Below are 15,000 nucleotides of genomic sequence, written 5' to 3'. Positions count from 1 at the left end.
CTAATTTCCATTTGCTCCAAGCCTGTATAACTTTGTTGTTAGTGTATATATAGACAGATCAGGGTTGTGAAGTCAGATCTTACATATGAGGTGCAGAGGGCTACAGATACCTTGCAGAAAAAATGGTTCTTACTATGGGTTAATGTTTTCTTATCTTAATTTTTGTAAGTGGCATTAACTACAAGATTTTTTTGTTGCTTTTGTTGTAATGCTTTGCATCTTGATCTGTGGAGACATGAGATTCTGTTATGCATCCATGTGTATACATACACCCTCTATTTTTCGGAAAAAAAAGAGAGAAACGAACAAAATCATTTCTTTTGTTTGTGCTCGTTTTCCCACACATTCATTTTCTTCTTGCAAATTAAAAAATAACTCTCGAAATTGCCATGTTAAACTGAAATGTAATATTGTTCCCTTTCAAAAGTATCACTTTGCAATATATGACTGCATCAATAAGTCTGATCAATGTACATCTAAAGAACTGGTAGTCAGAAACAGAGATCACATAGAAATGTAGAATTAATGAGTACATGACAGCAAAGGCTAGTGAATCAAGCAAGGAGGCAATATTAATGTCAAGGGGACTTCAACATAATTTCAGTAGTAATTCAACATGTTTAATGTCTGGAGAGATATGTTATTCTGACTCCTCAAGTAAACAAGCTGCTAACAGAGATAGTCCAAGTTCTGAGACTGAAATTGCCTTCTTTTATTACAGCGATGACATCTCCAAACCCTGAAGTAATTTAATTAACTAACTCTGGTATAATTGGCATAAATCTGTAATTTGGGGTTTGTAACAGAAAATGCAGTACAACAGCCCAAAAACAGATTAAATATTTGAAACATGTTTAGCAATAATGCCAGCTGATCTTAGGTACAGTTTGTCACTGTTTATGAAGTAAGGAATAGAGACAACTGCCATTGACATGAATACTTCAGTAGGAAACCCAAAAGACTGATAAAGAAATGTTGAACTGGGCAGAGGGAGTCTGTAGTAAAACATGCAGGGTTCTATGCAGAGAGATGCTAGACACTAATATTAATTCCTTTGACAGTCGTCATAGCTCATGCTAATTGTGCATATCCTAATTGTTTAAAATATTGTATGTGTACTCTCTGTCATGCTACATCCTCCTTACTAATTAGATAAATCAGTGAGCCAAGACTGGCATCTCTAATCTGAGAAAATATAGCCATCATATCGCAAGCAATTCTCTCATGCAAGGTTATATCCATAAACCTTGGTGAGACATGAAGCTGAAAAGAGTCACACTTAAGTGACTGTCTAATAAGTCAGTTTTGCCATGCCTGGATTCTTGGTACAGCAGCTCCAGAGGCAGTTTATGTTTGGAACTGTGTTTTCATTGCTTAAGATGGAAAACCAGAAAGCATATTAGGCGTGTGATCTTAAAGACAGATAGTTCTTTGTTTTTTGGATCAGGTGACACTGTCCGTTAGTTAATTTGGTGATCTATACACTGACACTCTGGATTTGAAAAAGCCATTTCCTGTTTTTAGACTTTGCTTACTTTTCTCATGGACTATAAAAGCAGAAGATAGTTTTTAAGGATTTTTGTCTTAAAGTGAAACAGGATTTCTTTTTGGGCTGGTTTTGGTGTGAGTGTTAGCTGGAAAGTCATTGTTAGTTCACCATTATTCTGGCCTGCATGAATAAAATGCATACCTACCTATTAAATAGTACATCTTCTCGTGGAGGAGCCTTTGTCAGTAGAACCTGAGAATGTTTGCAAATAACAGTCTGATGGCAATGCTGGCTCATAGGTGCCACTCCCACCACAATAATGTATACAGTCTGCTACGTACTAACTGTGGACATAGCCTATGAGCTCATAGATTCATAGGTGTTTACTTGGATAATGACCACAGCTGCCTTTTTAAGCCTAGCCATGCACCCCAAAACTCTGACAAGTTCTGATACCCTTAATAAGTATAAGCAGGGGGTTTAGGAGAGGAAACATTTACAGGCAGGGGCCTGGGAAATAAACTATTTACAGGCTACCTCAGTCCATTACAGACATAGGTGCCAAACCAGGGATGGATTTCCTGTTCCACATCCAACTGTCCAAGTTACACTTGGATTGGATTAGGAAGGAACTCTGATTCACATGAAAGAGGAGCCTATTCCCAAGAAAGAGGAGCCTATTCCCAAGAAGGAATAGCCTGTTGAATACATGCCTGTCTCTCCAGCAGGTCCTGGTTATATCACAGGCAGGGTTTAAGTCTTTAGAATTTGTAATTCTGATGCTGTTTGTTTTGCAGATGTGCAGGAGGTCCATCAGGTTGGGGTCTGACAATGCCTTGCACATCAGGCATAGATCTCCCCTCAGCAGCCTGTAGTAGACAAAATACAGGGATAGGGTCTTGAGGCAGTCTGCATAGGACATGTTACTTACACACTGAATTATTTTAATGAGAAAACCTCTGTGGACATTCTAATTGTTGGATGTGCCTGGTTTGGCACATACCAAAGGAAGCATTGTACTCAATGGGTCTTATGAATGCCGAAATATAGTGAAACAATGACTTCCTTGGACCTAGGTACCACATCGTTGTTTTTACATTGCACAGCACAGAATTATTTTCTATGGGCAGAACCACAGATAGATTATCTGGTGCCCTAGACAGTTCCCTGATTGGGCACTCCACCAAGACTAAAGTGAAGTAAAAAAAAAAAACTGCTTTGATGAGGGCTCTGACAGTGCAAGACCTTTTATTTCTCCAAAAATAAAACAGTTCTGCTAACACTAAAACCAGAAATCCGGACCTACTACAGCAAATAAACAAGCTATAGTGGAGAGACACATTTGTCATGGAATAAACTTCCTCTCCAGGTAAAGCAAAATGATGCAGTACCTTTCCTGAAGATGAACTTAGACAATCCGATGGGTATTTATAAATTCATCCCCACCCAATATAACTGGGCTACCAATTTGAAAAAGGAGTAGTTCCCTGAATTCTTGATAGGAAATTAATCTAAAATGAAAACTAGAGAGAAATGGCATATCAGAATGTTCTCTCCAACCATCCTGAACTTGCGCCCATGAAGGGTAAAAGTATCCCAGACTTTGAAGAATTTGTTAGGTTGACTGGCAAGGAGATGGGTTTATTATATAATGAATATGATACCAGAATGAGCCTCAAATTCTGATCCAGAATGTCAACATCCTCCCTAAAAAATGTCTGTAATGACGTGGGACAAACCTTATTTCTCCTTCAAAGAGTTTTTCTAACATGTATTCGTGCTTTTAGTTTCCTCTCCAGATCTAGGAGCTATAACTGCTTCAAAATTTTCTAGGTCAATTCTGTCCCTTGTTTTACTTTATGTCTCTGCTAGGCTGTGGAGACTGCCTGTAAAGGATCTTCTTGAGGTGACAAGAAAGATGTTACCTTGACATGTAGCTACTATTTAAATTAAATTAAGAAGAATGTCTTCTATATTGTTACATAATAACATTGAGATCCATTCTTCTATAGAATGTATAGTAGCCTTTTTCACATCCTTGATATGGAGAGATGATCCTAAATTTAATTAAGAATGGATTGCATCTGAATCATTCAAAATACCACTAAGTACCAAAAGGTAAATGGTCACCAGGACTATTAGAAAGGACAGCTGAGGTAATATACTTTTTTGGAATGTTAATTTAAATCAGTTATATAGGAAATTTATCTTTGTGCATTCTCATTTAGTCAAGATGATGAACACAAAACTTGGATAATGTGGAATTTGTTGATTAGGCATTCAAGATAATTGCCTTTGTCTGCAGGCAGTCTAAAGCTGACATCCCTAAATGTATGACTGGCTTGAAGACAGCAGTGTCATTTCAAAGAATGCTTGGTGTAGTAGTGAGGGAGAAGAGGAAAGGGAAACAAACATTATATCTCTGTAGGGTTCGGTGTGTTTGCCATTTATAATTTGTGCAAGAAGGGACCATATTGACTGCTGTCAGTATACTGCTGCGGGCAGATCATCTCTTTATTTTACTTTTTTTTTCTTTTTCATAGTAGGAATATTCCATGTCCCAGACTGAGTCCTGACCTATGCAGCTAAAAGATATGTATTTTTTCTTATGCACGAGGGTTAGGAAGAAAGTATTTTCCCAATAAACTAATTTTTAACATCAGTGTTTAACACACATTCACATTAGCAAGCAATAATGAACAATTATGGGGTGGGGGGGCAGAGGCTGAATGGCTAACTGAAAGCAGCAGTATTTTAGAGCTCCATATAACTAGTTAAATAAGACAGGAAAAAATATTCTTTTTTTCTTCAAAGTATAAAATCTTATAGATAAAGGTTTAATTTACATAATTAGAAACTTTGGTGAAGTTTTACAAATAATTTCCTGTCAAAAAGCTTGGAGATATATTTACTTGTTAAAATGAGCAACTCAAGGAATTCTCACCAGGATGCTGACTTAAAGAAGGAATTACAACAGATGGCATCTACCCTGCAGGAGTTGTCTTTGAAGATTGATGATTTTAAAGAAAACCTAGAAAATCTTAAAACAAGCAGACAAAAACAGGCTGATACCCTCAATGAAATGCTACAACAACACAGACAAGGTTAACAGGAATATAGGTTTCTCTAAATGACTTAGAAAGCAGACTTAAGGAAGAGGAAACACAGAAAGAACTGCTTCTTGAACAAAACACTTGGTTGGTTAATAAAGTAGATGACTTGGAAAATAGGGAGAGGAGAAATAACATCAGGATTTTCGGATTACCTGAAAATACAGAAGGTGAGGATATTATTTCCTTTTTATCAAGATGGATCCCTGACTTTTTAAATTTAAAAGAAGGACTTTTCTTTGGCATTGAGAGGGCACACAGAGCTCTTGGGAAACCTGCCACTAACTCAAACTCTCCTCTTAGATCAATAATTATCAAATTTCTTTCATACTTGGACAAGGAACTGATTTTAAGATCTGCTTGGAGGAAGGCACCTCTAAAATATAAACAGAGCCTGTTAAGATTTGATAACGACTATTCATCTAGACTAATGGAACAAAGGAAAAAAGTGTGGCCAATGATAAAGTTTCTGAAACAAAATAACATCAAGGAACAACTTGCATATCCAGATAAGTTAAGAATACTGTATGCCAACAAGATGAGGACTTTTATTGACATAGAGGAAGCCTCTTCATTTATTAAAACTAATAATGTGATTACTTTACCAGAAGATATTGATTGGATGTCACCTTCTCTCAAGAGAACAAAAGAAACAAATGTATGGAAAGATGTCAAAAAGAAGAAGCAAAAGACTGTCATCTGGAAAGAATTAACAATGGCTATATTAACAAATTAATTTAATCTGTTAAAAACAATTTTAATAGTAGACAAATCAAACAAACCCTGGTACATACTATGCATAAGTATACAATATAATATAACAAAACCTTCTAAAAACAACACTGATTAATCATTACATCAATTCCTTTAGGAAACTTATCAATGCAAACATAGATCTAAAACTTTGGTTTGACCTTTTAACCCCATTTACCATCACTAAGAACATTCCTCACAAAATATATAGGGAAACAATAACCTCCTGGGAACAAAATGGATTCTTATGCCGGTTTCAATGTGGAAATAAATTAAATGTTTGAGATATACATATGATAAAAACTGCTTACAATATTCCAACACAGGACTGGCTAACCTTACAAAGCATTCTAATGTACACTCAAGATTTATGCAGATTAATTAATAATTCCTCATTTAAATATATTCCAAATCTTATAAGTTTTCTGTAGGAATTTATATATAATACTTGTGAAAAGAAAAATTCCATTTCAAATCTATATAAAGAGTTAATAACATATAAAACAATTCCCAAACCATCATACTGGCAGTTTTTAACAAAAGGTCAGTCATTGCAGTTAACAGAAGAAATTAAAACCAACATCTTACTATCAGTTAATTACACCTCTAACACACAGTACTGGAAAATATTTAACTGGAAATACATACAGCATGTTTAACACCAGAAAAAATTAAAAAGATCAGTACTACTACAAATGGTTTCTGCTGGAGGTGTGAAAAGTCAAATAAAGCAGACTGGATTCATATATTTTATGAATGTAATAAAATTAAATTATATTGGAATGGAATTAATCATTTTTTATAAGCTTTATTTAATGAATCCTTTACCTTAACTAAAGTATTGATTATACTAAATGTAAATAATGGTCCCTACCTGAATAAGACAAATATGTATTTGTTATGGACAATACTTGCTATATCTAGGAAATGTGTAACCAGAAGGTGGAATTCAAATACAGCCCCAACCTTGGAAGAATTCTACACTTTACTGAAGACAACTGCATCGATGGAAATAAAAATCAAAGAATTACGAATCTATCCCACACCGTTGGTAAATAATCCTTGGAAGAAAATTATATCTTTGTTGGACACTCTGCAATAATCAATATTGTATCTCTGATAACTGATCTGTTAATTCTATATTTAATAACATGCAGTGTATATAACTGAAAGTCAGGCTATTGTAAATATTGTATATAGTTGTTTAAAATGATATTTAAAAATATTATGTAAATGTTATTTTAATTGAAAATAAAAAAATATTTGAGGAAAAAAAATAATGAACAATTACTATAATGGCAACTCAGCACAGCACTATTGTTTAATCTAAGTTGATAGTATACTATCAAAAAGTGTATGAATTTCATGACGCCTATAAGACAAAAGTGTTAATACAAATAGACATTCTTTGAAAACTGACAAAAGGCAATTTTTTTTTCAAATTTGTTAAAGCTTCCATTGGTTTAAAAAAATTATTTAAAGGCATCAGCATCTTTTCATGTACAGCTTCAAACAAGAAGCCAGAGTTCATTTTCAATAGAAATCTCACCATTATTAAACAAATCCCTTTGGCTTTTGCTTGTCCTGGCAGTGGCCTGTAGGCTCCCCAGGTTGGTTTAGCTTGATCGGCATAAATACCACTTTACGCAACCTGTGGTTTTAGAATCAAATGCAAGCACATTAACTGCTAATTCATTGGTAACATTAAATATAGGGAAGGTGTTTACTTTTGTAGTAGGGATTTCTTCTGTTTTAGGTAGGAAGTGTGATTTTGTAATATGACAATTTATAACCTTATGAGAGAGGTTTGTAAATGAGGCAAAACTGAGAAAGCTGTTAGATAAGCTGTGCTACCCAGCATTAATAACAGTGTACTGCATACTGCTACTAGACTTGCATATGCAAGAAATATTGTAGTTTTGAAAGTTTAATACAAGAAATATTGTAGTTTTGAAAGTTTAAAAGCAAACAGGGAAATGATCTTTTTAACCAATCACTACAGGGGAAACATAAGATACATAGGTTCATGGGTAGGTACTAGGCTATTGGCCCTAGGGCCTATATAAGCCTAGCCAAAAATGTACCCTTGCTTTTGCCACCCAATAAAATTATTTTCCTGTGCCTCTGTTTAGCAGAGCCACAGAAGTGATCCCTGGAGTGAATTTCTTATTTCCCATCAAATCATCAAGATTTTTCTTTGAGTGCTAATGAGGAGCTCCGTTTGACATAGATAGGTAGTCTGTTCCAGAGTATGGGAAGTCTCTGGGACAGGAATCTATCCCTCCAGCAAGTTCTGTTTATTGTGGTGACAAGGTTTGGGTCCCTAGAGTGTGTAGCTCAGAGGGATTGGGATTTCTTTAAGTGGAGCATGTCCAACAGCTTTGGGTTTTACATAGCTTTGTATGTTAGGCAGAGATCACCTCTGAGGAGGCGATATGCGATGGAGTAAAGATGGAGTTTTTTTTAGAAGGTCTGTGTAGGGCATCTGTTTGAGACCAGTAATCCTCTTTGTGAGGTATTTCTGTGGCCTTTCCAGTTGTTGTAGATGTCTTGTGAGGTACATACCAAAAGGGGTGTTGTACTCTATAATGGGTCTAATGAGTGATGAGTAGAGGGGAACAATGACCTCTTTTTTTTCTGGATGAGAAACTGTTTGTGATGAGATGAGCCATGTAAATGGATTTCCTGACCACTGTGGCAATGTGATTATCAAAGGAAAGACTAATGTCCACCTGTGTCCCAAGGTCTCATCACATTTTCGGCATTAAGTAGACTACCAGCTATGTGGTAGTTCATGGGTACAGAGTTTTTACCAAAGGGGATGACAATACACTTTTTGGCATTGAGCTTCAGGCCATGGCTTTGACACCAGGCATCTGTCTCAGTGAGGCCCTTATGTAGTATGTCCACATCATTAGGAGTTTCGATTATGGCTCCTAGTTTGCAGTCATCTGCAGACTTTGTTAGCCAAAGACCTTCTATGTTAGCCTGTACTTCAGAGAAGTAGATATCAAACAGGAGAGAACCCAGGACTGAACCTGGTGGTACTCCACTTGTCACTGGTCTGTAGTCAGATTTGGAGTCTGCTACTTTCACAGTGTGGGTTCTGTCCATGAACCAGATGGCAACCCATCGTGTGACATAGGGATTTATACCTAGTTTAGTGAGCTTATCTATAATTCCAGAGTGGGGGATGGTGTTGAAAGCCTTGGCAAGCTCTAGATAAGCTGTGTAAACCACCTTACCCTCGTCTATGGCTTTGGTGACTGCTTCAAAGAAGTCAATCAGGTTTAGGAGACATGATCTGCCTTTTACAAATCCAAACTGGGTAGGGTCCAGAGTTTGGAGATTACCAATGTCTTTGTTTATGAGTTCCATGATGATACATTCCATGGCTTTGCAAACCAGGCTTGTCAGTCTAATGGGCCGGTAGTTCCCAGGGTCCATCGTGGCTCCCCCTTTGTGGAGTGGGATAACCGTCACAGTGCGCCATTCAGTGGGCACAAAGCCCGAGGTGAGGCTATGACTAAACATGGTACTTAGGTAGGGTGCCAGTTCATTCTGTAGTTCATGTAGAACGCAGTCTGGGATATTGTCAGGTCCCATGGATGCTGTGTTCTTGGCTTTGGAGAGTGTGTTTTTTTACCTGTGCAGCCGTGATTACAGGAACTTTGCATTTTTACGGTATAGAGATGGGCCCTCTAGGGGGTGAGAGGGGGGTAAAGTTAGCACTGAACCTATCTCCCAGGATGTTGGCAATATCAGTTGGTTCTGTATATTTAGTGACATTGTGCTGTAACTCAGAGCAGATCTGAGTGTTGCCATTAAGATTCTTGACATAGTTATAGAATGCTTTGTGGTTGTCCTTAGAGTTAGTGGCAATTTTGTTTTCTTAACTAGCTTTGGAGGATTTTATGAGGGATCTCAGCTTCTTACTGAGGTTGGCCAGGGAGTTCCTCCAGTCATGGGATTTTTCTCATTTTTTGCAACAGTTTCTTTCTTCTGTTGTAGAGTTTGTTTATGGCAGAGGACCACCAGATTGGCTTCCTTTTTTTGGAGGCCAGCATCTTGGTTCTATTAGGAATAGCATGATCCATGCATTTGTGTAAGTGCTTATAAAGTTCATTTGTGTAGGATTCAGCAGTCATACCTCTATTGTCTGTCTGCATGGGTGTCATGAAGTTTGCCACTTCTGTCTTAAGAAGTGTGAAGTTGGCTTTGGAGAAGTTTTTTACTGTGGTTTCCCTAATTGGAGGTGGGAGCGGGATGTGGATGTCTAGGGTGATTAGCTTGTGGTCGGATATGATCAACGAGGACTTGACCTCTGGTGTGGAACACCGGTTGCCCATGTTGGTAATGACCAGGTCTAGGATATTGCTGTCCCTGGTAGGGGTGTGAATAAGTTGATCCAAGGCATTGGAATTTATGAATTCCCCAAAAACATTGAGCAAAAGAGTTGGTACATGAGTAGTTTTCCCAGTTAATGGTGGGGTAGTAGAAATCACCCATTATTAGGGTGTTGAGTTGTACCCTAATACTTTCCAGTGTATCAAGAAATGAGGAGTGGGAATCCTGGGGCATGGTGGGGGGTCTGTAGCAAGCTACAATTTGGATTGCGGTGTTGCCCAGAGTTAGTTGAACTTGGATAATCTCGGATACATTATGCTGAGCAACTAGCCTGGAGGTGTGGATATCCTTAATGAATATGGACACTCCTCCACCTTTAGTGTTTCAGACCAGGTTTGGTGGCTGAAAAGTGTGGTATGAATTATAGCCTGGTAATGCAGGGGTGCTCTCTGGAGCTTTGAACCAGGTCTCTGTCACTGCACAGATGTCGATGTGAGTGCATTTTGAGGTTTAGACTTCTAGCATTGAGTAGCATTACCCTTAAATTTTGCTTGCTTGCACCTGTTACGGTGGTGAATCTGTCATTTGAACATTGCCTAAAAAAGGCACTATGGAGGTGGCAAGAGCCTTAGCCAGTATCCGGAATCCCAAGGGTGACAGGTGCAGGCCATCTCTGGCAAAGCATCATGGTATGTCGATCATGTCATCCCAGGCAGACAGATACTTGATTCCCTTAGAATGACACCAGAAGCTTAGCCAATTGTTGAAGTCAATCATTTTGTCCTTGTACTGTGGTATAATTCTGGGTGATGGCAGGATGCTACTCAGGGCTAGGGTCATTCCTGCCTGGGCTACAAGATCGGAGAGCTCCTCCATGTCTCTTTTCATGTTGTCCAGGTAGGTACGTCTCAGGTCATTCACACCAACATAGACAATGACAGAGTCATATTTGTACTTGTTGTGGAGTGACCTGAGTGCGTGCATTATGTTGCGGATCCTGGCACCTGACAAGCAGCTGACAATAACTTTCTCCTTGTTTAGCCTGGTGAGTGGAACATCAGTGTGCCTGACTATAGAGTCACCTATGACTAGAGTGTTGGGTATATTATGCCTTATGGCCTGTAGTTGAGTGGCACACTGAGTATGTGGGCTATGTGTCATTTGGGTTGTGTTGGGAGGTGGAGGTTGCTTGCATTTCTGCTTTGGAGGTCTCAGTTGTTTGGGAAGATTTTTACTGAGAGCCTCTGCGAATGTAGGTGTGTGTTTTGGGCTTCTGTGTGTGTGTTCTGGTGGTGTAGGTTTTGAGGGACTATGTGAAGAGTGTGGTGTGGTGCAAGTATTTACCTTCTCCTTTTGACTGTCTAGTCCAGTCTTCGGTGAAGAGAGCTTTGCTTCCAGTTTGGCTATATAAGTGCATCTCTTACAGGTCGCAGTGTTGGGTGATAGGAGGAGAGGGTTGTCTGTGTACATGAGGCAATTGCTGCATTGTCCCAAGATGCCCAGATTCATCAAGTAGACAGGAGAAAACACCGGGAGCTCTCCTTTAGACATGCCTGGATAGGTGCTTATTTATTAAGTACTAAAAACTGTTTTCCTCTAGACAAGTGAGGAAAGTTGAGTGCTGTAGTAATTTGTAGCTTATTTAGTGCTTACAATGAGTTCTGAAGAAGTGCTGAACTCAAAGAAACAGATTTGAGTGCTAAAGCTAAAAAGCTGGCTAGTTGCAAGGGAAAATTTGAAGAGCAGACTTTATGGCACCAGGAATAGTTTAACCCTAGTTAAGTGGGGGGGGGCGGGGCTCAGGAGCTTACAAACAGTCCTGGATACAGCAAATCTGTATCTGGACTGGACTTGTTACAGGAAAGGGGGGAAGCAAGCTTTTTTTTTTTCAGTAATTTTTTTTTTTCAGTAAAGTGGAAATGGAGAAAAAGAAATTGATTCAAGATTACGAATCTGAGTGGGTCGGCCTTCACAAATGTTCTCCATTACATTGAATGAACTAATGACACTAAACTGGAAGGAGTGTCACAGATCAGATATACAGTATGGGCGGGCAACTGCAAATCCGCCAAGTATAACAACACCACAACACTAGGGAGGGTGGGTGAGGAAACTATTACAGTTCCTAGTTGTAGCCACTAAATGAAAGTTTTAAACAGATCAAGGAGCAAGCAGACTCTAGAGAACGCTTTTAACTGTAAACAGACTAGATTACAACACAGAAACCTCAAAAAATCAAAAATGCACAGAAAAGCTCGGATAGAACAATCACAAACAGAAAATACAACTCTCAGTATGAAAAAGCACTTTACAGTTAAGTAATTCAGTAAACATGCAATTAGAGTAATGAAACAGTATCTAGCAATGAAAATACAGTGAAAACAGAATCAAGGAATCTCCACTTAGTTTCAGTAATGAAATACCATCCACAGCCTGATAAATACAAGCACAACCTTTTCAAGACACAGGGTTTATATACCAGTAAGGATGGAAGAGTTAGAAGATCAAATTACTACTCAGCCCCTGCTATTACCCAATCACTCGTACTACAGAAGGTCAGGAGGCCCTGCCACTCTCAATAATAATGAAGACAGACTATCAGCAGAAAATGGACAGAAACACGGGAAACTCAAACAAAACTACCAGGCCTAGACAACAGCACGCCTCTATCAAGATGATGCCACCTGAGCAGAACACAGAAACCTCACTTTAAAAGCAAAGAAAGAACACTCACAACAAGAAAATACAAGTCTCACTATGAAAAAGCAGTTTACAATTTAGTAATTAAATAAAAATGCAATTATAGTAATGTACAGTATTACAATTCCTAGCTGTAGCCACTAAATGAACATTTTAAACAAATCAAGGAGCAAGCAGACTCTAGAGAATGCTTTTAACTGTAAACAGACTAGATTAGAACACAGATACCTCAAAAAAATCAAAAATGCACAGAAAAGCTTGGATAGAGCGCTCACAAACAGAAAATACAACTCTCAGTATGAAAAAACAGTTTACAGTTACGTAATTCAGTAAACATGAAATTAGAGTCATGAAACAGTATCTAGCAATGAAAAATACAGTTAAAACAGTAGAAAACAGTACATAAATGCAGTGAAACGGTAACAAAAGCTTTATAACAGTGCAAAATGTAGTAGATTAACAGTATAGCACAATTATAAGTGTTTCAGAAGTGCAGTTCAGTGAAATAAGTGTAAGAAATAACTTATCCTGCTCTTGGAATCTTAAGGAATTTCCGGTTAGTTTCAGTAATGAAAATTTTGTCAGCTGAATTCCAGCAGTTCACTTATGACTGTGGTTTCATTCATTCCCCAGTCAAGTCTTCACTATACTTAGTCAACTGGAGCCACTGAGAGGACAATCCAAACTGGTACAAAGATCTTCAGTGAACTGGATCCACAGATCTTTCATGTCATATTGACCTACTCCACAAAATGCTATATAGTGGTAAGACCTTCGCAGCTAATGCTTGGAAGGTAAATAAGGACTAATATGCAAATGCTGGTACCCAAACCAGAGCCAAAACTTTTCCATATGAATCAATAATTCAAAATGAACCGAAAGCCTCTTACTAGAAATTTTACAATTCTGTCCAGCTGCTACCTATTCTTCAGCCAAGTCAGCCAGTGTGCCTTAAGTTAAATAAAGAGAGAAAGTAGGGGACTATTGGTATTACATGGTACAAACATGGTGCCATAATTAGATGAAACTGGAGTCGCATACACACAGTTCCAGATGCATCATAATGTGAATGCTGAGTTCCTGAGCATCATTCCAGTTTTTTTTTTTTTTTGCTAAGGATGATGAGGTCCTTAGCCATAGAGTGTCCTTGTTTTTTCAAAGACTTTACCAGAGATAATGACAAAAGTACTAAAAAACAATAACAAAGTATGTAGCTGTGTAACCAATATAAAACCATAAACCAAAGTGGGTCCACATAATCTGAGACTGAAAAAGGCACAATTCTCCAACAGTCACTCTAAGTGTCTAAAATAATATTTTATTAAAAATAATCCATATTAAGTGCTTTCATCTCCTAAACTTGGATCATCTTCAGAACATACTCAAAATTAATTAAACTTCATTTAAATAGCAAAACATTCAGGTAGTTAGCTAATTGCCTTAAAGGTATAACATCATATTCAAAGCTAGTCATATGTTATATTGTAAATAAAATATATATATATATATATATATATATATATATATATATATATATATATATATATATACACATATATATAACCACCAGATAAAATAAATTCAGTTGTGTGGATCTAAAAAAAACTTTCTTTATAAAAATGCAACATATTACAAAATTTTTTCAGTCTTGGACTACATTGGCTCACATTGGTATAAGGATAGAAGTCCCAATACATAATATGTGATCAAAAATACCATAGTTCAGTTATATTGTCACATTAGATTTAACTTCCAGTAATGTATTTCACCAGACGTTATTTTTATTATTTCAGTATAGTTTTACTATGGTTTTGTCATTGGAGAACATTTTTGGTTAATTTTATTTTGTGGCTATGTTTGAGCCTACTTATAAGGGAGACAGCTGTACGACTGTCTGTTACAATGTGAATTTTTTAAACATTTATTGGCTTCTGGTGACCATGTGACTCTAAAGAGGGTTTTTAAATTGGTTCATTTGTTTATGGTGTTATTCTGATGAAGTCAACTGCTATAAGCTGACGGAAGTGCTCAGTAAATGTTTCCTTCTTTTTATAGTCCATGATTTGGTTTTGTCTTCTTTTGGAATTATATTTTTGTTTAATGTTTTTTGTCCAGGTTACCTAGTTGTTGGCTGTACATAATGTGTGATAGTAGTCCATGTATTGTAGATACATCTGTGACTGTACCCAATTCTGCACAGACTGCTCTGCAAATGCACACTGGACAAAACTGTAGTTGTTTGTCTAATCACATTTCTTTCACAGGTTGCAATTCTGTTGATTAAACTCAAAATAGCCATTAGGTTTATACAACAGTCAAATACTGAAAATGCAGTTGAAAGGTATAGGCATATAAGTAACTAACTGAACTTTCTCTTTGTAAAAATGTCTTATTGTATTTATTGAAAAAGTAATATATACCTCTGTTGCTGCTATTTTATACGTTATTACTTAATTAGCATGTAGAAAAAAGTTTTAGAGCATTTCTACAGTCAGGAGCTTACAAGAATATTAAATGTGTACATCAGAAATAGTTCACTATAATTTTATTTTGTAGTTTTAGAAGTTCCTTCTCTCCATGGGGGGGGGGGTCATAATGATA

Source organism: Protopterus annectens, chromosome 14.part0 (genome assembly GCF_019279795.1).
Source record: "Protopterus annectens isolate FY-2018-M chromosome 14.part0, PAN1.0, whole genome shotgun sequence".
Lineage (NCBI taxonomy): Eukaryota > Metazoa > Chordata > Ceratodontiformes > Protopteridae > Protopterus > Protopterus annectens.
This window is presented reverse-complemented; position numbering follows the sequence as displayed.